We start from the raw sequence: 27401 nt of genomic DNA on the forward strand, positions 1-27401 counted from the left end.
GCTCCACAATCACTCTCAGGACAGCGAGACACAACCCACTGCCCACTCCACAATCACTCTCAGGACAGCAAGACACAACCCACTGCCCGCTCTGTGATCACTCTCAGGACAGCGAGACACAACCTACTGCCCGCTCCACAATCACTCTCAGGACAGCGAGACACACCCTACTGCCCACCCCACAATCACTCTCAGGACAGCGAGACACACCCTACTGCCCGCTCTGTGATCACTCTCAGGACAGTGAGACACAACCTACTGCCCGCTCCACAATCACTCTCAGGACAGCGAGACACACCCTACTGCCCGCTCCACAATCACTCTCAGGACAGCGAGACACACCCTACTGCCCACCCCACAATCACTCTCAGGACAGCGAGACACAACCCACTGCCCACTCCACAATCACTCTCAGGACAGCGAGACACAACCCACTGCCCGCTCTGTGATCACTCTCAGGACAGCGAGACACAACCTACTGCCCGCTCTGTGATCACTCTCAGGACAGCGAGACACAACCTACTGCCCGCTCTGTGATCACTCTCAGGACAGTGAGACACAACCTACTGCCCGCTCTGTGATCACTCTCAGGACAGCGAGACACAACCTACTGCCCGCTCCACAATCACTCTCAGGATAGCGAGACACAACCTACTGCCCGCTCCATAATCACTCACAGGACAGCAAGACACAGCCTACTGCCTTTTCCGCAATCACTCTCAGGACAGCGAGACACAACCTACTGCCTGCTCTGTGATCACTCTCAGCACAGCGAGACACAACCTACTGCCCGCTCCATAATCACTCTGAGGACAGCGAGACACAACCTACTGCCCGCTCTGTGATCACTCTCAGGACAGTGAGACACAACCTACTGCCCGCTCTGTGATCACTCTCAGGACAGCGAGACACAACCTACTGCCCGCTCCACAATCACTCACAGGACAGTGAGACACAACCTACTGTCCGCTCTGTGATCACTCTCAGGACAGCGAGACACAACCTACTGCCCGCTCCACAATCACTCACTGGACAGCGAGACACAACCTACTGCCCGCTCTGTGATCACTCTCAGGACAGCGAGACACAACCTACTGCCCGCTCCATAATCGCTCTCAGGATAGCGAGACACAACCTACTGCCCGCTCCACAATCACTCTCAGGACAGTGAGACACAACCTACTGCCCGCTCCACAATCACTCACAGGACAGCAAGACACAACCTACTGCCCGCTCCACAATCACTCACAGGACAGCAAGACACAACCTACTGCCCGCTCCACAATCACTCTCAGGACAGCGAGACACAACCTACTGCCCGCTCCATAATCACTCTGAGGACAGCGAGACACAACCTACTGCCCGCTCTGTGATCACTCTCAGGACAGTGAGACACAACCTACTGTCCGCTCTGTGATCACTCTCAGGACAGCGAGACACAACCTACTGCCTTTTCCGCAATCACTCTCAGGACAGCGAGACACAACCTACTGCCCGCTCTGTGATCACTCTCAGGACAGCGAGACACAACCTACTGCCTTTTCCGCAATCACTCTCAGGACAGCGAGACACAACCTACTGCCCGCTCTGTGATCACTCTCAGGACAGTGAGACAAAACCTACTGCCCGCTCCACAATCACTCTCAGGACAGCGAGACAAAACCTACTGCCCGCTCCACAATCACTCTCAGGACAGTGTACTCTAACTTACTGCCCACTCGGCAACCACTCTCAGATGCTCGTTTTCTGTTCATAAAGTCTTTACATCTTTCTTTTATTGTTCCCTTCTGTTATTTCTTACAATATAAGCGGATGCTTGATGCATATTGTTTTCAAATTTTTCATCTTTCTGTCTTAAATCTCATCTTTTCACTGCAATGAGTTTGTTGTTTTTAATATTGAAGCGTTTTCATATACTTTTTCCAAATCAGTTAGCAATAATTTTTTGTCGTTTTGACCATAGGTTTGCTGGTCTATTTTAATGGTCCGAGGACAATGAAGGCCATCACCCATCCCTTCCCAATGGCAAAATCTCATCTCTTAGGACTGACTGAGCCACTTTCAACTGCAGGTTCCATACTTCGGCCTTCAAAGTGTTCATTTGAATAGTAGCTACTGACTCCAAGTTCTGCACCTGTGGCAGTTCCAGCCAAGCCCTCACCCCGGGTTTCCATACACACTAAAGTGGCACTCCGAAATGTCACAGTTTAGCCCCCAAGACTCTCAGTACCAATAATGGACAGGTATGACTTGATGCTCCGGCTCCATCCATTTTCAGCCTATTAGTTGATTGGGCAGATAAATTGGTACGCACTCCTTGGTAGATTTTGACTTCAATTGCCACAGTCCTGCTGTTTGTATTATCCAACAACTTTTCAGAGGTCTGATAAGTGATGGCATCGGCCACCTTAACCTCACATTCAGTACATCCAGTAGCGCCCGTTTTGCTTACCCATAGTGGCCCACTAGGCACTCACAAACCATGCCTGGCTCCACAAAAGCAAGCCATGCTTCTTACCCATTTAAAGTTTCGGAATAGGTTGAGATAATTTTGACCTCAAGACATCTACTCTTTCGATTTGCCAGATAAAACTGGGGTTTCCAATCGCCAGCTGTCCTGAGGGAAACGGCGGAGTGAACTAGCTACTACTAGATGGTTTGATTAGTCTTTCACCCTACTTCCCTGATTGCACTAGTGATTTACACAACAGGACCACTAAAGACTTCCACCAGAGTTGCCTTTGGCTTCATCCTGCCCAGGTATAATTCACCATCTTTCGGGTTCCATCACACATGCTCTTGATCCAACCTCACCTTCATTTCACCACAGGGTTTTAATCAGCACTCCAACTCGCGCATATCTTTGATTCAGTGGTCTCTATTCCAATACGGGTCCGGTGAGTAGCCTAGAATTGCCACAGAACCCTGGAGCCAGACATGAACCCCCCAATCCAGGAGCACTATTTGGTTGGGTCAAACTGAGTACAGAAACGCAGGGACCAGAAATCCACGTCCCCTTTCCCAATCCCACCACACCCGGGGAGGGGTCAGTGCGGTGTCATGGGAGGCTACGGAGGAGGTCAATCTCCCTTGGGCACATGGAAATACCAAAACTGCTGCCAGGGGAGTGCAGGACTCTCTACTGGAGCAAAGAGTCACCTGCCACCCTAAAACCTTCTGAGCTGACCCAGAGCTGGTTGAGATGAAGGAACTGTGCTCTGCATGGGTTGGGTGTGCCCACGCTTTGTTTCGGTGAAGGGGATCCGCTCTCCCAGTCAACCAACCTTCCAGTCATGTTGAATCCTGCAGGCAGTTCACCTCTTGAGGAGTTCATGCCCTCTTGAACTTTTTCTCCAAAGTCCTTTTCAACATTCTCTTGAGGTACTTGTTGCCTATTCCTCTCGCCCTATATTTAGCCTTAGATGGAGTTTATCACCCACTTTGGGCTGTATTCCTAAGCAAACAGACTTTGAGAAAACCTAATTCCTGAGCCCCCATCTGATCTGAGGTGATGGTCAGATGCCGAAGCATGGAGGAGCTAGAATTATCCCTGGGCTGCAGGTTCAGAAAGGCCACCCTTTACTGTATCAAAGACCGAAACAGCAGAGGTCCAATATCGAAACAGTCACTCATGGACAGGAAGGGAGTTTTTTGATCCCTGGCCATGGAAGTTGGTACCTGAGGCAGTGACTGCATGCAGCCATGGGGCACTACAGACAGCTTCACATGGCATACAGTCAGGCACCCCAGGTCGTGCCAGCAGCAAACCAGTCACCCACCTGCCTCATTGAGGTGGGGAAGGCAAGGCACACCAGTGGAGTACCTCCGCGCAAGAACCAGGGCGCTCCTGCGACGGCCAATCGGAGTGTGACCTTGGGGGACTGATGGGAGCATAGCTTTCTGCAACAGCCTCAACTGCAACCCTTGAAAGAGCTCTAGGGCGACTGACATTCAAGCAACCCTCAGACAGGCACAGTTTTGGGAGGAACCCCTGGCCGCAAGGTGCATTTGAAGTATTGAGGATCAATGCGTTCTGCAATTAATAATAATTCTCGCAGCTATTTCTTCATCAGCACATGAGCCGAGTGATCTACCACCAAGAGTCACAGGTAACTTTTGCTTGGTAAACAGTCATAATATCGATTCCAAAATATAGAATGGACATAATATTGAAGTAAAAATATAGAATGGACAAAATATCGAATGGACACAATATAGTGGTTAAAAATATCGAATTTAAGGTAAGTAATATCGATTTTCAAAATATAGAAGTCAAAATATCGAAGTATACAATATAGGCATTAAATATATCGATTTTTTAATAATATAACTTTTTTTAAAGTGTTTTGTATGTTAGTATATGTGTGAAAAGTGTATATTAATTTTTGTAATGTATGTTTAATGTATTTTAAGTAATTAATTTTATGTTATTTAATTTTTGCGTGATTTAATTCTGTAGCGGGTTGTGGGTTTATAGGGGAATAGGGTGGGAAGTAATTTAATTATATTAAATTAAATATTAATTTATAGCAATTATTATTAATTTTTAATTACATTTTGCTTTTTAGTTCTGTAGCGGGTTGTGGGTTTATAGGGGAATAGGGTGGGAAGTAATTTAATTGTAATTAATTAAATATTTTTATTTATTTATTGGTATTCATTTTGAATTTATTGTTATTTTTTAATTGGTAATTAATGTTTATTAATTGCCAATTAATTTGTATTAATTGAATAATTGTTAATTATGTTAATTTTCTAAATTTATTTTCTTTAGCGGGTTGTGGGTTTATAGGGGAATAGGGTGGGAAGTAATTTAATTGTAATTAAGTAAATAATTTTTTTCATTTATTGGTATTGAATTTAAATTTAATGTTAATTAATTTTTAATTGGTAATTAATTTCTATTAATTGGCAATTAATTTTTATTAATTGGAAATTATTTTGTATTAATTAAATATTTGATAATTGTGATAATTGTATTAATGTATTTTCTGTAGTGAGATGTGGGTTTATAGGGGAATAGGGTGGGAAGTAATGTAATTGTAATTAATTACATATTAAAAATACTTTTTGTGTATTGATAATTAATTTACTGTTAATTTTTAATTGGTATTAATTTTTATTATTAATTAGTTTTTGTTATTGAAAATTAATTAGTTGTTAAATAATTATTAATAGGTTATTCATTTTTAATAACTAATATGTAGTTGTATTTCTAATTAATCATTACATAATATTAAATTGGTTATTAATTTCAATTAATGTTTTATTGGTATTGATATTTAATTTATTTGTAATAATATATTAAATCATTACTTTCCCTACTGTTAAACTCACTGGAGTGGGAATAGTAATTTTCACCCTCCCGCTATCCAACGCTTTCCCTACTGTTGTACTCTCTTGAGTCGGAATAGTAATTTTTACCCCTACGCTATCCAAAGGTTTCCCTACTGTTACACTATCTGGAGTGGGAATAGTAATTTTCACACTTCCGCTATCCAACGCTTTCCCTACTGTTGCACTCTCTCGAGTGGGAATAGTATTTTTTACCTCTACACTATCCAACGCTTTCCCTACTGTTGCACTCCCTGGAGTGGGAATAGTAATTTTTACCCCTACGCTATCCAATGCTTTCCCTACTGTTGTACTCTCTGGAGTGGAAATAGTAATTTTTACCCTTCCAATATCCAACGCTTTCCCTACTGTTGCACTCTCTGGAGTGGGAATAGTAATTTTTACCCCTACGCTATCCAACGCTTTCCCTATTGTTGCACGCTCTGGAGTGGGAATAGTAATTTTTACCCTTATGCTATCCAACGCTTTCCCTACTGTTGCACTCACTGGAGTGGGAATAGTAATTTTTACCCCTACGCTATCCAACGCTTTCCCTACTGTTGCACTCTCTGGAGTGGAAATAGTAATTTTTACCCTTCCAATATCCAACGCTTTCCCTACTGTTGCACTCTCTGGAGTGGGAATAGTAATTTTTACCCCTACGCTATCCAACGCTTTCCCTACTGTTGCACTCTCTGGAGTGGGAATAGTAATTTTTACCCTAATGCTATCCAACGCTTTCCCTACTGTTGCACTCACTGGAGTGGGAATAGTATTTTTTACCCCTACGCTATCCAACGCTTTCCCTACTGTTGCACTCTCTGGAGTGGGAATAGTAATTTTTACCCCTACGCTATCCAACGCTTTCCCTTCTGTTGCACTCTCTGGAGTGGGAATAGTATTGTTTACCCCTACACTATCCAACGCTTTCCCTACTGTTGCACTCTCTGGAGTGGGAATAGTAATTTTTACCCCTACGCTATCCAACGCTTTCCCTACTGTTGCACTCTCTGGAGTGGGAATAGTATTTTTTACCCCTACGCTATCCAACGCTTTCCCTACTGTTGCACTCACTGGAGTGGGAATAGTATTTTTTACCCCTACGCTATCCAACGCTTTCCCTACTGCTGCACTCACTGGAGTGGTAATATTAAATGTTACCCTCCTGCTATCCTACGGTAAAATATTGTACATTTTGTATTAATAACTTAAATTAATTATAGCTTAATTTTAAGGTTATTTGAGTATTTTTAAGTATGTTTTAGTTAATTATATTTATTATTTCATTAATTTTAAATTACTTTTAAGACATTTAAAAAAATTCGATATTTTGACTGACTATATTTTTTACAGACTATATTTTGGATTCGATATTTTTGTACTTACCTGTTTGTAGATAGGAATTCGATATTTTAGCATTCTATATTTTGGTGACTATATTTTGGTAAGTCTATATTTTGTCATTCTATATTATGTCAGTGATCCCTTTTGCTTATCTGTAGATGCAGGAAAGAAAGCAGGAAATCAGAGCCACTCGTCCAGGCATGCATAGAAGCTTGTTCATCCTGGGGCAGCTTCTCCTCTCCCCACTCGAGCAGTTATCTCTGGCTTTGAGGGACACAGCATCTCTGCTGAGACACGCCTGTGTTCCCTCGTGACCCTGTTTCCTTCTCATCTAGGCTGCCCTGTCACCAGGGACGGGGTGCAAGGGCCCAAACATCAGGGTCTTTTGGAGTTTTGATGACTCAGTTTGCCCTGGGGACATGCTGGGTGAGTGTCGGTTCCATCTCTGGGGGCTTTCTGATGCATTGTGCCCCTTGCGGAGGGGCCAGTGGTCATGTACCCTGGCCCTTCCTGACTCAGTAGATTCCACCAGGGTGGAGGACCCTGCTGCATGCTTGTTCCTCACCCAAGCACCCGGTACCCATAAACCACTCTCTCAGCCAGTGTGCACTAGAGGAGAGCCCGACCCCATGCCTGGGGTCCGTCTGGGAACCAGCCAAGGGCTCAGGCTATTGCAATCAGTCCCTCAAGCCGCTCCGCCATTAAGGCTCCTTCCGCAGGTCCACCTAGGGAAACCTTGTTATGACTTTTACTTCCTCTAGATAGCCAGGTTTGATCATCTTTTCTTTACTCTGATCTGAGAACCTCACTAAACCATCAAAACAGTAGCAGCAATAGGAGGTGTGTACATAGGGCACGGATTCAATCAATGCAGTTCATGACCTGCAATTATTGGGAATTCCTTGTTTACGGGGAAAAATTGTAATCTCCACTCCCTCTCATGTACAAAGCTCAGTAGGTTACCCGCATATGTTGGCGACAGGTAGAGTCACGCTGATCCACTCGGAGTAGCTCACATGGAGAACCAGGCATCTAAGGACTTCATAGACCTGTTAATGCTCTATCGCATGTGTCTGAAGGCCACTTTCCCTCTAAGAAGCTGAAGGGCAACTACTGGGGCTCGTCTAAACAGTTAGCATGAAGGAGTCTCTTTCATTATAAAAAAAACGGGCAAATTGTGCCATCAGCAGAGAACGGCCATGCACCACCAAACATAAAGAATCAAGAAAAAGCAGATGTACGTCGTTACAACGCATGCTTTTACAACGCATGCCTTTACGACGCAAGTTTTACAACGCAAGTCGTTACAACGACTTGCGTTGGGGGGCGCTGGATAGTGAATAGTTTAATTTACTATTCTAACTCCAGTCCCCGTGGATAGTAGGGAAGGTGTTGGATAGTAAATTAAAACTATTCCCTATCCTAGAGCGCCCCCCAGTGCAAGTCGTTGTAAAAGTTGCGTTGTAATGGTTGCGTCGTAAAGGTACTTCGTTGTAAAAGTTGCGTTGTAAACGCTGTTTCCCACAAAAAAGCTATCAATCTGTCAATCCTTTCCGTGTCCGGGCGGGGTGAGGTTTCCCATGTTTAGTCAAATTAAGCTGCAGGCTTCACACCTGGTACAGCCCTTCTATCAATACGTTTAAGTTTAAGATTTACAACCATACTCCCCCGGAACCCAAAGACTGAAAACTCCTCAGCGGAGCTTGGTTATAACGACACCAGATCACCAGTCGACATCGTTTATGGTCAAAACTTTGACTTTATCTGATCGTCTTCAAACATCTGACTTTGCTTCTTGATTAATCAAAACATTCTTGTCAAATGCTTTTGATTTGATTTATCTTGCGCTGGTCCAAGAATATTACCTCTAGTGACACGATACGAATACCCTGGCTGTCTGTCTTAATCATGGCCCCAGTTCCAAAAAACAACAACATTGCTAACTGAAGTGTTCAGTGGACCGGCCTGCTAGAACACTCTCCTTTTTTCAAACTCCACACTTTGGACCCCCAGGACACTAAGTCAAGAGCATCAAGGGAACGTCGAGAGGCAGGGGCGAGCGCAGGTGGTAGCTCGCCGCCTCGCAGCGGGTCACTAGCTCAATCCTAAGGTTTAACTATGAGCTTTTAAACTGCTATAACTTTAATATATGCTATTGGAGCTGAGATTATGCAGCAACTGGCCCCAGACTTGCCCTTCAATGGGTCCTAGTCGAAGGACTTTTGTGTATTGTTATTTTTCGTCACTACCTGCCAGAGTCGGAGAAGGGCAATTTGCGCACCCTTTGCCTTCCTTGGATGAATTAGCAATTTTCGCAGGCTCCCTCTCGAGAATTGAACCTGTATTCCCTGTTACCCCTGGTCACCATGGCAGACCCATGGAAAACCATTGAACGTTGACAGGGTAGACATCTGAATGTATTTTGTGATCACGGGGACGTGCGATCAGCCTGAGGTTACTTAGAGTCAGCAAAGCGGCTGGGCGAACCCAGATTGGTCTTGGTCTAATACTGCACGTATCCCAGGAGGGCAGCATGCTCACGACCCTGTATTAGCTCTAGAATTATCAAAATTATTTAAATAAGAGATGAAACTAACAACAACTTTCATTTAACGAGCCACGATATACCAGCTGTTTGCATTACATGCTCATGGCTTAATTGTTAAGACAGGAATATGCTATAGGCAGCCTCCACTAGTTAGCAGCACCTGCTGGATGGAGGAGGAGTAATGTGCACAAACAAGAAGTGTCTATGGGTCTGCAAAATCAACTAAGCGTCCCGTTAAAGAACATAAATTGCTCAAAGACAAGTCATGAGAAGTAGCATGCGCCCGTGTGTCCTTAAGGCACAGCAAGATATCACCAGGGTATTACAAGTACCCATCAGTTACCGTTCGGAACCGCCCTTATCAACATATGGGTCTCCTCACACCAAGGAGAATATGCTTGCAGCCACTTGGTATTGGGGTGGTTGCCGCTAAACCATTGAGAAATTTAGAATTACATTCAGGGGTATCGAGCAAAAGAGTGTTTAGATAACTGAATTGCAGTGCGTGAATAGGTGAGAGTGAACAAATAGTGATGTGTATAAAATTGGAGAGAAGAGAGGAAAATAAGAAGTTTAATACTGTCTCTCAAACTTCCAACCTTTAAAAACAGTGCAGAATAGTAGCAGATTCAACAAATAACTGCCTTCCAAAATCATGGGTCAACATGATTCAGCAAAAGTGGATACTAGTTGTCCACTGCTTTCATCAGGACCACATTACCGCTACTGCAAGAAAGTGAGAAAAATTAAAAGTGATACAAAATGGTAGCCATGTCACCTGGTAGTCCTAGGTCATGGAAAATTTCCACCAGGAAACGTTTAGGTAGGAGGATAAAGCATCACCTCACCTGGCTGCAGCTCAGGTAAGTGGAGCACCGCTCTGTCCGTCGGTTCTCCTGGCGTCCCTCTGAGCTGACTCGGGGAGGAGTAATGTGTCCATTCTGCACAGACTTTCATACACTTTGAGAGCCCAGAGGTGCTCCTTCGGCCTCCGGTGTTGACCGCTGCTGAACACCATGGCACACAAAGAGTTTGATGCATAGAAATGTCCCATTTTCACAAGTGTCATTTCCATGCAAGATATGCCAAGCGCACGTCACCATTGGAACGGGATTGGCCTAGAGAATCCATTGATAGGAAGCATCACAAGGCTGAGCCGCTGCAATCCATTAGTGCAGCTTGAAATACCTGCGCCCCATCCTAACGCTAACCTAAGGGAAGAGCAAGCCTCCTCCATAGGGGATCCCTCGTGAGTCTTCCTTCCTACCTGCCCAGCTTTCACCTACCATCTGAGTGGAGATGAAAGGCCCAGTTCCGGATGGACCGTGTTTGTTACAGGCCAGCCAGAGTAGGCGGTATACAACCTTTACAACGCAACTTTTACAACGCACTACCATTACAACAAAACTTTTACAACGCAACATCCATTACAACGCATGCATTTACAACGCAGTCATTACAACGCATGACACTACAACGCACACCACTACAACGCATGTCATTACAACGCAGTCATTACAACGCATACCATTACAACGCATAGCATTACAACACATAGTACCCCTACACTATCCAACACTTACCCTACTGTTGCACCCCCTGGAGTTAGAATAGTAATTTTAACCCCTACACTATCCAACACTTACCCTACTGTTGCACCCCCTGGAGTTAGAATAGTAATTTTTACCCCTACACTATCCAAAACTTACCTGAAATGCAAAGTAATGTTATGCGTTGTAATGGTATGCGTTGTAAAAGTAGTATGCGATGTAATGGAATGCGTTGTAAAGGTAGTTCTTTAAAATTTGTTGTAAATGCATGCGTTGTAATGGAATGCGTTGTAGTGGATGTTGCGTTGTAAAAAATGCGTTGTAAAGGTAGGCGTTGTAAAAGTATGCGTTGTAACGTCATACATCCAGAGTAGGCTCATTCACAGACCTGCTGTGGCAGGTTGGACACATGTTTAAATGCACGGTCTGTGCAAGTGCGCACACTGGTGTGTAATAGCAAGTCGGACACATATGTAAACCACACCAGGTGTGCAATTGTGCACCCAGACCTCAAAAGCAGGCCTGACCCACGCTCACAAACATTGTGTCCGCACCACTTCTGTACATGTGTAGGAAGTGTGCACCCCTTTCACACATGTACAGTACAGTACAGTGGGAAAGGGCTCGATGCTTCGAGGCTCCACACGAGAATCAGCAAAACCTAAGAGGACAAAGCAAAAAGTTTAGGGAAACTCTGCCTGCCACGTATCAGGTGGAACACCTACCATATGTGCAAATTTAACCGAATCTCAGAGCATGCTGGATCAGTGCACGCGGCACTGAGACACTGATTGCATTTATTGTAGGTGACAAAGAATATGAAATTGATGACAGCGGAGACGGAGTGTCATTTCCTCCATATCGGTCAGCACCGCAGATCACTCATTTTTTGAGCAAACATGGATTCTGACTCAATTATCAAGAGAGAGTGACTCATTCCTCATCAACAGGATACAAGAAATATCCATTCTCTCATTCCCATCTCTCTGTTCTGAAGTCAACCAGAGAACTTCTGTCTCACCATTATTTTCTCAAATGTATCTCCTGCGGTGGATCCACTCCTTGGCGGGATGTTTACCCGCAGTCGCGATACACGGGTTTCATTTAAGCTGTCATCTCCTCATCTCCATCAACAAATCCAAAGAGACCATTTATAATTTACTCATCTACCCCTTCTCTGCGAGTCACTGCTGGAAGATGGAATTAAGGAGTCCACGGTGAAGCTGATTGGCTCCCCTTCATACGGACAACGACACCACGGTGAGATATAGGGCACCATGGGAGCCCACAAGTTCTTCTCCCTTGGAAAGGATCCTCTCAGGCTGAGTCTTGGTGATTGCTCCTCTTAATGTAGTTTTTAATAATCTTCCAGAAAAGAGGGGCAGCTCTTCCCCAGATGTGCCCAGGGTTTGATCACGTGTCCATCCTTTTATTTGCAGAAGATGCCATTTTGATGGCTCGTAGAAAGAACATGCCTCATCCAATTCCTTTTCAATTTACTGAAGAGAAAAATCCCTTGTTGTCCATGCACTAAAAACTAAAATTAAGATTATGGGCCCAAAATACCTAGCAAAATAGGTCTTTGGAAAACGAGTCAGAAAAATGAAGTTGGTGGCATCTTCCGATGTTGTAGGCGTCAGATTTTCTGCCTTTGAATCCGGAGCCCACAGGTTAGCCAAATGCAAGAGTCTGTAGCCCAGATCACTGGTGAGCTGTGACTTTAAGGACTTGATTCACAAAGGGCGTCCGTACTCATGGCCGAGGCCCTGCAGTCACGGGGGAATTCCGGCACTTGGGCGGATCTGCTACGAGGGCGGGACTGAGGGCCCTTTGCGAAGCAGGCCCTCAGTCATTGATTTTGGGGACCATCCAGTTTCATCTCCTTTGGCTCTTGACTTGCACAAATTGACTGCAGTTTCCACTTCTGGGCGGAGTTGTGGTACTATGTGAGATTTGGTCTCCTAACATACTTTTCTCTTATGCCCAGGCTGCGTGTCGGAGTCTATGTTACAAGGATAAGCCTTCAGGTCACTTACATGCGAGGCAGAGCTCACTGGATGTAACCCTGTGTGAGAAAGTGAGTTTCTGTTACAGTACTCCCCCACTTTTTGCCTGCTACCTGATGCACTTTTCCTTGCTGTGCCCTGGGTCCCTGCCAATCAGGAACCCAGGGCCTGTGTTCCTGCCCTAAAAACTTTACTAAAGCCTAAACCCAATTGGCATCTCTGGCCACATGTCAGCCCCTAGTAAAGGGTACCCTAGGTACCCAGGGCGTTGTGACCAAAGAAGACCCCTGAGGGCTGCAGCACTTATTGTGCCACCCTTAGGGGCCGTGTACTTTGACACTCACACACTGCCCTTGCAGGCTGAGTGTCTAGGTGCAGAACTAAACAAAGAGTCAACATGGCACACATCCCTGTGTGCCATGCCCACAAACCCACTGCCCTGGCATACATCAGCCACCCCTCTAGCTGGGTGCCCTATGCCAGTGGTGTGGGCACAAGTGCATGAGCCCTGTGCCCCTACAGTACCCAGGGCCATTCCTGGGCACTGTAAGTGCAGTGATGCCATTAAGAGTATATGGTGCTGGGAGGTTGTCATTACGAACTCCACAGCACCATAATGGCTACACTGAAGACTGACAAGTTTGTAACCAAACTTCTCAGCACATTAAACCCACACTGATGCCAGTGTGGAATTTAATGTAAAATGCACTACACAGGGCATCTTAGAGATGCCCCCTGAAACTTGACCTACAATCCACGTCTGGGCTGAGGGGCTGCAGAGGCGCACACACAGCAGAAATGTTGCTGGACCCCTGGGTGGAGAGCCCCCTGCGCTCCTGGGCCTGCAACAATGCACAGCCTGGGCGAGGTGCTAGGTCTCCTCCCCCAGGATGGGCGGGGGGAGCTTCAAAGGCATGCTGCCTCTGTGAGCTTCTCCAGACCATTTGCTGTACCCAGCAACTGGCCCCCACCAGTCCTGCCCCCCACTCTGGCGGGAAGACTTGCGGGAATAACTACGTCAGGAAGGGGGGATGCCAGCCTGTGCCAACCCCACCCCTCAGGTGGGGGAGAGGAGGTGAAGCACGACCCCGTCCCCATCTTGAAGATGGGGAGCCCTGCCCAATCACAGCTAGGCTTCTGCCCCCCTCCCACAGGATAGGAGCAGGCTAGGGGGTGTACCCACACCAGGACAGGGACCTTTTGGTCCCTGTCCTTGCCCTACCTGTAAAGCCCCTAAATTCAGTATTTAGGGGCACCCTGAACCTTCCTTCCTGAGATCCAGATTCCGAAACAAGAAAGAAGAACAAGGAACAAGAAGACCTGCCGTGTAGCTGCTAAAAAGAGGAAGACATCAACTGATTTGGCCCCAGCCCTACCGGCTTGTCGACCCTTGAACCTGCTCCTGCTAAACCCCAGAGCCTCCAGTGGTCAGCAACCTCAAAAACCCCAGAGGACCTGACAGCCTTGTGACTCTGACTACCTGGGACTCCCACGAGCAGTGGTACTGCGCAAAGCAAGTAACAAGCCCTGGCATCAGGCCAGAACCGCGAACCCTGCACACTCTGCACCCGCCAAGCCTGGCCTTTGCTGGAGTGAATCAAGACCCTGAGGATGTCCCCCCGGCGATTCTTACCTGCAATCCAGTGCCCAAGGGCCCTCCTCGACGACCCCGAAGACACCTGCAGCCTCAGGACAAAGGACCCCCCAAACCGCGACCAGCAGGGGGGAAGATTTCCCGACCTCAAAAGACACCCCTGCACCCGGCGCCCCACGGCCCCCTGTGCCCAACTCCAGGCTGCCTACCTATCCTCCAAGATCCCAACTTACTCCTCGAAGTGTTGGTCGCTCCAGAAGATCCACCGTCCCTGAGCCTGCATCCTTTGTTCCCTTTCCAAGATCCTCATTGAATAACATTGAGCGCCTGACGGCTCAAAAGCACTCTGCACCCAGCAGCCACCAACCGAAAGTCCCCTGCCCCACATTAGATAACATTGGGCCTAACTACCTCTACACCCGGCTGCCCCTGTGCCGCTGAGGGTGTACCAACTGTACCTACCTGACCCTGGGGGACCCCTGAGTCTATACCCAAACCTTAACTTCATCAGTCGAGTACTCACCTAAAAACCGAGGACTCACTTTCCTGCCCTCGGATAACTGACTGGTTTGACTTGTAAAATCTTCTAAGTGTGAAGTTTTGAAACGTTAAAATATTCATCTAAAATCAGCCAAATAACGAATTTCGAATTACTCACCTGTGATCAGGAGAGAAGCCAGTACTGTACCTTGTAGCACAGTACTGAACCGCAAAAGTAATCACAACCGTGTTTGCTAGTAATCTAAATTTCTGCCATAGGAAACCATTGACTGTTTTTCTGTGAAATTTCCTCTGTGTGAAGTTTTGAAAATTACAAATATTCCTTAAAAATCGTACCAACTACTAAAACGGAATTACTTACCTGTCTTAGGTAGAGACCCCAGTGCTGATCCTAGGAGTCCAGTACTGTATTACAAAAGTAACGAGAACCTACTTTACCTGTGCTTTGAATTTCCTTCCATTGGATAACATTGCAGGTTGTTCACTGAAAAGTTTCTGTGTCAACTTTTAAAATACCTTTATATTCTTTAAAAATCATTGCAATAACTAAAACGTTTTTACTAAACTGTTTTCAGCTTAGACCCCATGACTGAATCTGGGATCCAGTCCTGAAGTTACAAAAGTAATCTGTAAAGTAATCAGCTGCATTTATGTAGGAAAACCCGTTGAGCTCAATGTTAAATTGTGTTGCCTACTGCAACCACTGTACCTATTGTGTTTACAAAGTGTATTGCCTCTTTGCAAAGTAACTACCAGAGAGTACTCATATTGAGGAAAGTATATTTTGATACCTGTTGGTTCTAAAAATAAAACAACCATATCTTTGGATATAAAAACAATTGGCCTGGAGTTCAGTCTTTGAGTGTGTGAAACCTTTTGCTGACTGAGTGTGTACAACGAATGCTTTACTCTGTACTCTGGTACTGCCTTACTGCTCGACCAAGCTACCCCTTTAGAGAGTAAGGTCACACCTGGCTTTAACCTCTGTTATACCTCTGGGGATTGTGGACTCTATACACACTGTACCTTACTTTGGTCCAGTATATATAGAGCCACTTTCTCACACCCTGTCTCTTACTCTTGCCCTTTTTGTCCTGGGTTTACCTGTGGAGAGGGAAGATGTCATCCAGGTGAGTGGGAAGGTTCATGTAAGATAAGTCTGCTTGGAGCAACCACTTCCAAAAGGTGTTTTTTGGTTGAAGCCTACCAGAAAGCGCAGATACCTGGTTTGCTAACAATGTCTTCGGACATTCTGAAAGCTTCTCAGGGAATGCGTTCTGCCCAGTGCTTACCATTGGCTTTGTGTTTTGTAACTCACAGTTGCTTTTTTTTCTATTTGATGGCTTGATTTGGTTTGGGCTGTTCAGCTTGGGTTTGACCCTCCAGTGGAGCATGTCCAATTTACTGTATTTGTTACAAGTTGGTGGTGTTATGATGGATAATAAGCGCCCCAGGTAAAATCCACAAGCTAATACGCCCTGTCCCAATATCATAGGCGGTGCTGTAAGGTAGGGAGAACCAGAGGTGTGGCGCCGCGGCCAGGGCGACTGATGCTGGAATCTGGGGACTACGGTTCGATCCCCGGCTCCGGCGGCAGGTTAGCCCAGCACCACGTGACTCTGGGCAATAGCTCGATTAATCTTCCCGATGGCCCCCAGCGCCTAGAGACCCTTACGGGTGATTGTGCGCTTTACAAATGTGAACTTTACTTTTACCTCATCCATGACTGAGCCACTAGAAACTAACAGTGCTAAGTATTCACCAAAATAAAGAGAAAAAAAGAAAAGAAAAAAAGAAACGGAAATAAAAGAGAAAAGAAACAAAAGAGGATTGGTTTACTGTATTCTTCCTGAGTGCTTGCTTTCTGTAAACATGCCTTTAAATCAGGCTCTGTCTTCAAAGGGAGCTTGGTGTGTACTTATCTTTCTCTGACTTGAAAGTGAGAGGATTTATGTGGCAATCTTGCTTTAAAAGGATAGGCTTTTATCTGTGCAAACGTAATGGCCATTTAATTTGAAAATGTGTGGTCTGTAATGGCAGTCACCACTAATCCATGCCTCCTCCACACATTGCCACTTACCTCTCTCCACCCTAGTCCACTCCAATCTACTCCACTCCACTCCCATCTACCCCAATCTACACCACTCCAATCTACCCCACTCTATCCAAATCTACACTACTTTCCCCAAATCTACCCCACTCCATTCTACCCCACTCCGCCCCATTCCACCCCACTCCACCCCACTCACCCGAACTCCACTCTATGCCACTAACTTTTAGTCATGCTGAACAGCAGTCACATGTGTGTGCAACATGGTTAAAACACATTTCCAAAGCCAATGTCTCTTGCATAGGTTAGACCTGTTGGCTTTGTCAGTGCTGGTAGATGGCGAGGAGGGGTTAGGGGGAGACACCTGTCTCTGACAAAGCCTGCTTGTGTCCTGGGTAGCAAGCTCAGACAAAAGTCTCTCACAAATGCACTCATCAGACAACATGGGCGGCTTTCTTTGTTGTTCCATCCCTTTTCAGCTGCTTTTGTCAGTATTCAACCCCAGCGTCACCAGGCGACTCACTGACTGTAAAATGCATTTCCAATAGAGGCGGAAAGACTTAAACAGCGAATAGAAAAATGATGAGACCAAAATATAATTGTGGGCAGAGCCAGGATGTGATTGACAATACCGCGAGCCAATGGCTGAAGGTTCCAAGGCAAAGGAAGACAATGTCTGAAGGTGGCTCGACTTAAAGCCCTGTAAAGTACAGATGCACTGTGTTTGCCACGAATAGTGAAAGTACTTTGCACCTCACTCCTAGAGAGGGAGCTCAGAGTTACAGAGACCAAGAGCGGGGGAAGGGAGCTGCAACTGGGAATACAAAGTCAGGAACCTCCCTATGGCTGTAGCGGGTACAACCCACTGACTGCCTGGCCAACAAAGGGCCCGGAAGTGGCCACCAGGAAGCCGCAGAAGCAGGGTAAATAACAAGGGCCTCATTTATGAGGCCTTGCGTCAGTTTTGCGCTTCGGATGCGTCACTTTTTGTGACGCATCGCGGTGTAAAACATGCCTTCTGTTGTGCACTATTTACAAACTGACGCATCTAAGCAGATGCATCACTTTGTAAACCCCTGCGCTACATTATACCTGCGTCAGGTATAATGTATGCAGGGGGGCGTTCCCCCGCAAAAAGCCACGTAGAAGTGACGCAGTAAAATCTATGAGATTTCACTGCGTCACTTCTAGGACGCCGTTGCATCAAAATCTTGCACCTGCCTCACAGCAGGCGTAAGACTGACGCAGGCCCTTTCACATGGAGCTTGCCCCATGTGAAAGGACACATTGCTGGAGTTGCGTCACTTTTGTGACACACTCCAGCAATGCGTCACTTTTGTGCTATACAGATACGTCAGAAATATTGACGTATCTGTAACTCCTTGCGACATGATGCGTAATACATTAAATATGACGCATCAGGTATGTCGCAAGGAGTGCGCACTGAGAAGTGACGCATCGCTGCTTTCATGCAGCGATGCGTCATTTCTCATAAATGAGGCCCCAAGTGTCCAGGGCTAGCATCGCCTGCTACTAGGCAAGCACAGCTGCCCTGGGCGGTTCATGTAAAGTAATTGTGTGTATTAATCACCCCTCCAGTTATCTGAAAGTGGTTCGCTCCATTGGGTCATCTCTCCCACAAGGAGATTGTCTTACTTTCTGACACAAAGTATGTCTTATACTCGTCTAAAAACTAAGATGCAATGTCTGTAGGGCCTCTGTGGCCACCTCCCCCCACTCCACACCCTGCAGATGGAAAGGAGGGCTCAAATAAGGAATCAAGAATGCATTCCTGACAGAGGTGACCTCATGATACTATCCTGGTTGTAGACAATAGGCCATAAAATAAACAACTGATGTCCATTTAATGGGGTATACATACAAATGGACAAAGGGTGCAACTCTTAACATGATCGTCGGAGGTTAAACCTTTATTTTTCTCACTACACTACGGTCCAGATTGACTTTGATTTTGTGTTCGGTTTGCGTCACTATTGTGGTGCAGTACAATGCAAAATCCTTTTTGGCGTCTTCTAAGCCACACATAGCCACTTTTCGTGGCTTTGCGTGGATTATAAAATGCAAAGAAATGCAACGCAGCACATAGTGATCCCACCCAATACTTTGCGTTAGGAAAGCGTTAAATGGGTGGAAATAGACGTTCCCTCATGTATTTTGATGTAAACTCAGATTTACAAAAACCTGTAAATTTGGATTTGCGCCAAAATGGTGCGACTACGGGACAGGCGCAAAGAGGAGAGATCTCTTCATTTCTCCTCGTTGCTTCCTCTTTCTGTATGTGGTGGATTCTGCGGCACACAGGAGGAGGAACGTGCCTAAAGGGTTGAAGGTTGCCTTCCTGCCCATAACCAGGCACGCTTGCCCCGTGGTGAATGGATGCCTGCGCTGGCGCTCGGGAGCCAGGAGTGCGCCAACAAAGGGAGGGAGCTGAACAGCGCTGTATCTTTGTAAATATGGAGGACTTCTGCTCTCTGTCTTTCACGCAGCGCAGCAAGTTCCCTTGCTGGGCAGCGTTGCGTGAAAATATAGCAAATGTGCTCCAACGCTTTCAAGCAAATGATGTCAAAATAATGATGGTCATTTGATTCTCTGTGAATCTCTGTGATCCTTTTCATCCAATAATTGTCTCTTCTCGTTCATTCAAGGGCATCCCATAATACCCTTGTTTTTTTTCTCAATGCTTGATCATAGCGCTAAGTTCACCCTGCAAGGACCTCAGCGCTATTCATTAATGGCCTGCCAAGTTCTATCTCAGCTTCAGATACACATTTATCAGGTATGACTGAGGTGTGAGATTCATCCATCTGACACACACCTTCATCTGTGGACAGTGGTCAGGGCCACACTGGAATCACTCTCTTTCTCTTAGGTATGACTGAGGTGTGAGATTCATCCATCTGACACACACCTTCATCTGTGGACAGTGGTCAGGGCCACACTGGAATCACTCTCTTTCTTTTAAGTATGACTGATGTCACTCAAGTCTTGGCCAGAATCCCCGCCTTCACCAGTTGCCTCCAGTACTTGAGCTCTGTCAAGTTAAGATATTTGAAAGTCTTCAGGGCACTAATGGGTTAATCCGTTCACCATGAAAGACTATTGTCCAATCTAGGCTGTTTTTAAAGTGTCTTTCTAGCTTCAATTACCCCACAAATGTAAAAATATCATTATATTTTCCAAATACATTTTATTCCTGTTTGGGAACAAAACAGAGCATATTTTGTAAGAAAAAAGTGCTCTTCTCCTGTTCATGTCATTTGAGCACAAAGTTTCTGTTACTAATTTTAATGTTTTTTGGCAGTCCTGGGCTACTGATCCCAATGTGAACAATGCTTGTTCTGCAGTGGATGTTACAGTCATTCCACAATTGAATTTTGTTTTATTTGTATCACATTTAGCATTGCAAACTAAAACAAACACATCAAAAGGCATCCACAGGAAAGAAGCAAAAAACCTACACTAACAATAGTTACTGTCTATACAAAAAACTGCACAAAGAGAAGGGAGATGCATAAATTAACATTAGGAAAAATCAACTCAGCAAATCCATGAAGAGCAGAGTTTGCAGTTTTTTTTCAGAAAATAATCAAAGAATCCTCCAATCGCAACACTGATGTGTAAGAATCCAACATCAGGATGACCCAGGCCATAATGACTGGTTTACACTTTTGGACTAGTTACATCTTCAATATCCAGTCTCAAGGTGTTACTTCTTACAATGCCTGAGTTCCCCCTAAACTTTTCAGATGTCCTATTAGAAATCTTGGGGTGCCCTTATGATTCGCTTCAAACGAGCGACAGTCTACACTTCATCCTGACCTCCAATGGCGGCCAGAGCAGAATCCATAAAATAGGCCCAATAGAATCCAACTTACCAGCCCCCACTGTCAGTCTTGCCGGTTTGGGCAGAGTCCCAGGTCATATGCCCTTTCCTTTACTCACTAAAAAGACTGAGCATGGTTCAATGGTTGTGGCTGTAACCCTCACCCATTCCGTTGCGTCCGGTCACTTTCGCTTTGAGGCTGTAAGGCCATTCCTCTGGGTCGTGGGGCGGTCATTTGTTACGGGGCAGTATCCTCTGTTGTACTATTGAAGATGCTCGGAGAATCGGGTACAATTTAGGCCTGGGCAGTGAACTCCGCTTTATTTGTGGAATTTTCCACATTCCGCGGAGCATGCGGAGTTCCAAAAAACTCAGCTCCGTGAAGCAGAGAAGAGTTTTTTCTCCCTCGCGCTGGCCATCATTAAGTTGGCGGGCGCGAGTGAGGAAAATCCAATGCCAGACAACCTCCCAGTGAGATTTCTCAACGCGGGCGGTCGCGGATGGTCGCTACTGCTCGTGTTGAGAAACCATCCGTTCGCATTGAGGAAGCTGCCACTCGAGAAGAAAATCTACTCGAGCAACAGATCGAACCAGAACCCTCTTGTGCTGCACATGGTGCTGTTTGCGGTGATTTTCCAGCGCTGGACAAACACCCAGGGCTAAAAATCAACGCAAACGCCACTGACCTAACAAACTCCGCAGCTTGCGGAACTCCAGTAAAGCACATCAGAGTTTTTGGTTGCTTCGCAGTGTTCAGCATAACTCCGCTCAGGCCTAGTCCTATTGTCATCTAGATGGCTAATCAATTTACTCAATGGGATTACTCTAGGAGGTAGCAAAGGCTGTGAAACTCGGATACTGCCTGATACAAGTTTTTTAACTCGACTCAATTTGCAGTAAGAGACGTTGCCTCAGGATTCCTTGGTTCTTTGTTTGCACTCAGTCACTTTTTTGGCACTCATATTTTGCCAGCCGGGCAAGGCTGCAGGCTGTAGCCAAAGAGAGCTCCACAAGACGGGAGACCATCTCCGTGAGATCCTGCTGAACCAGATTTGCTGCTACGGAAATGCTACGAGTGTGAGAAAGTGACAAACCCGCATCTCTAGCCCAGCAGCAATGCACCAGGTTGGATCAGCTTGGCAGGTTTCATGAGTGTTGGAGAAGTCCAGCAAGACACAGCCAAGTGTTCCAGGACCTGAGGGACTGCAATTTCAAGTCAGGGTCCACTCCAGCAGAGGCCAACAGCAGGGTCCAGTGGAACTGGTCAGCGGCAGGAAAGGCCTACCCATTGTGTCTGGACTCCCCCATATTTAACTGAGTAACACCTCCTCCTCAAGAGTCCTCTTCAATCCTCTCAGTCCCCACTCAATGCAGTGATACGACTCCTCGCAGTCTCCTTGAACATATGTGATGTGACCAGACCCGGGTCATTCTCATTGGCTCCCGTTCATTGGTCGCACACTGATCAAAGTGGACTCACTCACACAAAAAGAACCTTGGGGCCGATTCACAGAACTAACTTAAGACAAAATCCTAAACGTACTACTTTTGGTATTCACAGAAGTTAGGATTTTGTCTTAAGTTTGTCTTAAGACAGACTTAAGACAGACTTAAGACAAAATCCTAACTTAAGTCGGTCTTAAGTCTGTCTTAAGTCTGTCTTAAGACAAACTTAAGACAAAATCCTAAATTCTGTGAATACCAAAAGTAGTAAGTTTAGGATTTTGTCTTAAGTTAGTTCTGTGGATCGGGCCCTTTGCGTCTGCTCAAGACTTCATTTTACGATTCTTGCAGGTCTTGGCCATCATGACGCGGACCCTGAAAGGAGAACACGGGCAAGAACTCGTCCATCACTGGAATCCGTGCCCTCCAAGACCGCCTCCCGTTCCACGGGGGTTCATAAGACATTGCCCGTATAAGCGCCCTGCTCTTTGGCATCCATGCTTCTTGCTACTCTTCGGCCATTTTTATTTCCTACCTTGACCCAACATGAACTGTCTCTGCCATCAACAGCTCATCCATTTTTAATCTTGCTCAAAGTTCAAACATTATCATGTAAAATAGTTCCACCGCTTCCCTAAGAGTGTCAGCAAACCTCCAATCAGACCTGCAGCTTAGAAAATCCTCAAAATAGGTCTAAATTATCCATGAATATCTGAGACTCATTTCAGATAAGCACAATTTGGCAAGTCTGGATCATAACACAGTGTCCTCTCTAAGAAAAACAGAAGAGTAATCCACTGGATACATGGATGGTGCCCAAATATGGGAAGGTTCCTTGAGCCGAAGGCACTTCCTCCCCGCGTCGGCGCCAGCCTCCTATCTCAAGCCCTGTCGCTGTCCCTGGCACACAAGGACTGGCCCCAAGGAGAGGGGCCAACTATAGCCCACCAGTGCCAAGTAACCTGGATGAGTGGTCCCCAAAGCCTGGCATCTGGAGCCTGTCTAATAAAATCATGTCACACATGGAACCAATACTAAACACTGCCACAACTCTATCTGGGCAAGACCAAAACACTTCACAGATGGCAGTTGTGCCGATAGAAGCACCCTGGCACCAGATAAAGGCCAACATTCTCCCATCATCAGATGAACAGTATTGCAATAACAAGTTTTAAATATTTTAACCAGTCGTTGGGTACTGTTAAAGTGTTTATTAGCAAAACCTGTTATTTAAAGTGCTTAGAAATGGCAGAAGTAGGGTATGAAGTGATTTTTAACATTAACTTTATTCAAATTCTTGCTAATCACTGCCAATGAGCAGTCTCCCTGGAAAACCTAAAATAACATATTTCAGAGTAAGTGTGGGACAGGAAGAGTCATCTGAATGCCCCAGAACAGCTCAAGTGGGGGCACTGCCTGAAGCCAGAGATTGCTTTATAATTAAGGCTCTCAGTTTTACATTTGTACTGATTTTTATACATAAATACAGACTGAAAACAATGTATTTCCTGTCAGTATTTATTTTTAAAAGTGGAAAAACCCAGAAAATGGCGCTTCTTGTGAGTGACCATCCATGCTGGTCTCATAAATTCCAGGACAACAGCTGAGCAGACAGACAGCATGGGAAGTTAAAAAAAAATAGATTAAATTAAATACAGCCACATGTTACCAGATATCTATAGTATAATGCAAATATTTACATGTGGGTGTAGTGTCTTGTAATATTTGGCATCTTCATTCACTAATAGACAACAGGCATCAAAGTATGAGAGCATGTTTATCAGTTGGATAAGTGTGAAATATACCATTTTACAAATTCATTTATTCTCAAAATTCTAAATAAATATGGATAAATACTGATAAGATGGGCCAAAAATAAATATGAAGAACTACAGATGAAAATGTTAAGAAAATAAATACCATAAAACCAGAAGCCCAATTATAATAAGTAGGAAATTATTAAATCCTTACAAACTCAGAATCTTTTTTCTTATAAAAGAACATTACAGAAAATTACAAACGATTGCAAACGCCGCACCCTACAGCTCCTGAATTATATATGGGGCTCCATGTTTTATGGTATTTATTTGTTTAACATGTCCGTCTGTATTTATTCATAATTATTTTGTACCCATCCTATTGGTTTTTATCCATTTTTATTTTGTGTTTTGAGTGTAAATTGCTGCAGTATAATTATATATTTCCACATTTATTTATCTGATAAACTTGCACTCATACTTTGAAGCCTGTCGTGTTTTAGCAAATGAGGCAGTCAAAAATAACATAATTCTACAGCGACAGGTAAATATGAGCATTACATACAAATATATGTGAAGCTATGCCTGTATTTAAGGACATCTCATCCTATTTTCTAGCTCCCCATGCTGTCTATGTGCTCCGCTGTTGGCCCAGAGTTCATGAAGGACAGCATGGAAGGCCACTCACAAGAATAACAATTTTCTGTATTTTCTGCATTTAAAAATAAATACAGAGAGGAAACAGGTTGTTTTCTGTGTGTATTTACCTATACAAATCAGTAAAAACTGTGCAGTTGATCACCCTGGTTAGACTGTTCTATCAAAGTGAGCCTGCCCACAGTGATTATGCACAGAAGGAAATATCATACAACTCGGAGAAGGCAGCAGTTGAGAACTAAATGAAGCGGCGTAGTTGCCATTAGACATCGCACTGGTGGAGGAAGGAAACAGTGTGGAAAAGGAGTTTTGCTGAATCCTGTTTCACAAGTCCCGCACTGGACAGTGCCTGATGGTCACGTGTCAAGTTGTTTCTTTGAGCAGCGTATTCTGCTTGAAAACTGGAACAACCTGTCGCCGTGAAAGACACGTGCACATCGTCTGTCTGGGCGCGTGCACATCTACTTCATGAATTACTGACAGAATATCGACGTCAAAAATATTGACGTCAAAAATATCGGAGACGAAATATCGATGTCAAGAATATCGAAGTCCCATCTACATTATGGTAAGTACAAAAATATCAGAAAAAAAATATTGTTGTAAAAAATATCGTTGTTTAAAAATATCTTTTTTTAAATGTTTAAAAATAATGTATATGTATATAGTGAATAATACATATATTTAAAACAAACAGAGTTAAAAAAAAAATTTACAATTATAAGTAATACATTCTGGGGTCGATTCCGATTCGGGAAAAACCGCTCCGAATAGCCTTACAGGGCGTTTTTCCCATACGAATCGTACCCTGCAACGTCCCCCGTGCGTACGATGAAGTACGATTCGTACCAGGAGCTGGACTCCATACGAATCAAACCCCCGTACGAATCTCCCTCGGAACTCGCTGTACGCGACATCCGTACGGTTCGCGGCTGGTTTCTCTGACCCAGCAAGTACGAATCGTGTCGGGTACGCACCGTACGACACTTTTTTTACGGGAGCCGAAAACGTCCGGAGAAGCAGAGTTCGCCTCGAAACAGGTACGGACCGCCCCCCCCCCCAGGTACGGTGCGTACACCCCATGATCGCAGGGGTACGCACCGTACCCCATGTTCGCTGGGTGTACGGTGCGTACACCCTGCGATCGCGGGGTACGGTGCGTATGCCCCATGATCGCAAGGGTACGCACCGTACCCCTGCGATCATGGGGTGTACGGTGTGTATGTGATTGTGTGCTTTTCCGTACAAATCGGCCTTACCTGACGTGGACCGTAAAAATCACATCCTTATACCCCGGTCCGGATCGTACTCGTCAGGTCGTACGGCATGTTTACGATTCGTACGGAGAGGGCTCCAGATACGAATCGTACGGACGTTTTTTTTCCAGGATCGGAATATACCCCATAATGTAAAAACAAATTAAACACATACATATAAAATATAAGATAAAAAACGTACTTAATAATATTTACAAATTATTATTGTAATAACTTGTATTTTTTTTAAAACATTTTATAAATTATAAATACATACATACACATACAACAATAATATAAATAAAAATATAAAAAATAAATTAAATTTTTTTTTAATAAATTATACATTACATTAACTAAAACAGTAAATATTGAATAGCGTAGGGGTAAAAAATACTATTCCCACTCCAGAGAGTGCAACAGTAGTGAAAGTGTTGGACAGCGTAAGGGTAAAAATTACTATTCCCACTCCAGAGAGTGCAACAGTAGGGAAAGTGTTGGATAGTGTAAAGGTAAAAATTACTATTCGAACTCCAAAGAGTGCAAAAGTATGGAAAGTGTTGGATAGCGTAGGGGTAAAAATTACCATTCCCACTCCAGGGAGTGCAACAGTAGGGAAAGTGTTGGATAGCGTAGGGGTAAAAATTACTATTCCCACTCCACAGAGTGGAATAGTAGGGAAGGTGTTGGATAGCAAAGGGGTAAAAATAACATACAAATAATTAAAACACTTTAAAAAAAAAAAATACTTAATTATTAAATAACAATAAATTAATTAACAATACCAATAAATGATAAATAAAAAATAATTAACAATTATTAATTAATTAACAATTAAATTAATGATAAATACAAATAAATAATAATTATTAAAATTAATTTCCACGGAATAATTAAAGAACAAATAATTAATTTTCAAAACCAAAAAACAATAATTATTTAATAGTATTTAGCAATTAACAATTAATTAACAATAAATTATTGATACATACCAATAAATATTAATTAATACAAATTAATTACCAACTATTAATTAATGAACAATAAATTACTTTTCAAAACAAAATAAAATAATTATAGAAAATGTATTACCAATTAATAATTAATTAACAATAAATTAATTATCAACAATAAAATAAATAATTACTTAATTAGAAATAAATTACTTCCCACCCTATTTCCCTATAAACTCACAACACACGTCAATAATAAATTAATACACGTAATATAATTACCAATTAATCAATTATTAAAAATGAATTACCAATTAATAACTATTTAACTTACAATTAATTATCAATACCAATAAATAAAAATACATAATTACTTAATAAGAACTAAATTACTTCCCACCCTATTCCCCTATGAACTCACAACACACTTCAATAATAAATTAATACAATTTAATATAATTACCAATTAATCAATGAATAAAAAAGTAATTTCCAATTAATAAAAATTAATTACTAATTAATAATTATTTAATATAAAATTAATTATCAATACCAATAAATAAA

General features: G+C 44.0%; 2 pseudogenes; both read right to left on the minus strand.

Moving 5' to 3' along the window:
- Positions 1-3956: 3956 nt before the first annotated feature.
- On the minus strand, positions 3957-4105 carry LOC144786294 (5.8S ribosomal RNA; annotated as a pseudogene).
- Positions 4106-7380: 3275 nt separating this feature from the next.
- LOC144786418 (18S ribosomal RNA) lies at positions 7381-9378 on the minus strand (annotated as a pseudogene).
- Positions 9379-27401: the final 18023 nt, after the last annotated feature.

The sequence above is a fragment of the Lissotriton helveticus genome, chromosome 10 (genome assembly GCF_964261635.1).
Source record: "Lissotriton helveticus chromosome 10, aLisHel1.1, whole genome shotgun sequence".
In the NCBI taxonomy this organism is placed as follows: domain Eukaryota; kingdom Metazoa; phylum Chordata; class Amphibia; order Caudata; family Salamandridae; genus Lissotriton; species Lissotriton helveticus.